This window comes from Etheostoma spectabile, chromosome 20 (assembly GCF_008692095.1).
Source record: "Etheostoma spectabile isolate EspeVRDwgs_2016 chromosome 20, UIUC_Espe_1.0, whole genome shotgun sequence".
In the NCBI taxonomy this organism is placed as follows: domain Eukaryota; kingdom Metazoa; phylum Chordata; class Actinopteri; order Perciformes; family Percidae; genus Etheostoma; species Etheostoma spectabile.
Window position 1 is genome coordinate 4325895 of NC_045752.1, and position 1047 is coordinate 4326941.

A 1047-nucleotide genomic window follows, 5' to 3' on the forward strand; every position below is an offset into this window, starting at 1 on the left:
CTGTGAGTTTTTGTTCTTTCTAAAAGGGATCTAAATACATCTTTTCAGCATAAATTAAGTAATTGTTATGAGTATAGTAGGATATTTTCATTAGGTTATTGATCACTGATATCACATTGGCATTGTTGTTCATATGGCTTTTTTTCTTTAATGTAGTCTTACCCAAATTTTAAAACAGTAATATTTAACGTTTGTACTGTTTTTATTTGTCACAAATGGTTTTCTGGTTACTTTGGCCATACCTTCACTTTGTGGGGTCGGGGAATACAATAAATAGGCGGGAGGGTGCCTGCCATCAGCTGTTTTGCCTCCTCTGTCCAGAAAGCAAAGCGCTGTCCGAAGTGCTGCCCATGCCTTTTCAAAAGTCAGAGTATGGTACTTTTAATATAACATAATTGTAAAGCAGACCAATGTTATCTGCTTAAAATGTTTCCTACCTTGTGAATCACAAGTTGAGATTGAGAATTTCTCCAGAATCTGGAGACACCACCACTTGCAAATGGATGGTATGTCCCTCTGTAATACAAATGTAATAATGGAGACTTGCGCTGTTTATTTTTTAACATTCTTGGATACATACAGTATATTCTATGAATTACAACTTACGTCCAAAAAGTGAAACTGGGTACCAGTACAGATGCAGAGGGCGTACTGTTAAAGAGAAAGATACCGATTACAGATATTTAGGACAAACAGGAACAATTGTGTGGAAATTGTGTAAGCTTACCATAAGCATGAAGATCCCACAGCTCTGTCCATCTGTTTGAAGTGGAAATGGCTGGAAAGTAATACACAGTTACTCAGATGCAGTGTTGACAACCAATACAATACAGATACATAGATTTCATAGTAAGTAAAGTTACATCAAAATCTTTGCCCGTCTTCTCCACCCACGGCCCACAAGCCACTGCTCCTGCAAGTTGTCTGGAAAAAAATAAATGTATGTAAGCTGTTAGATTTAAAACCTGAAGCCATAGAACGAGGCTCTTGCTGAAACCTGAAGCCATAGAATGAGGCTTTTACTGAAACCTGAAGCTATAGAACGAG

The 1047-nt window shown here is 37.5% G+C and overlaps 1 long non-coding RNA gene across 1 annotated transcript; it reads right to left on the bottom strand.

Annotated features, from left to right (window-relative positions):
• Positions 1 to 437: 437 nt before the first annotated feature.
• On the bottom strand, positions 438 to 997 carry LOC116669613 (uncharacterized). Its single transcript, XR_004326824.1, has 4 exons — positions 864 to 997; positions 728 to 778; positions 607 to 651; positions 438 to 516 (listed from the first exon to the last, which is right to left on the bottom strand). It is a non-coding gene; the product is annotated as an uncharacterized LOC116669613 (long non-coding RNA).
• Positions 998 to 1047: the final 50 nt, after the last annotated feature.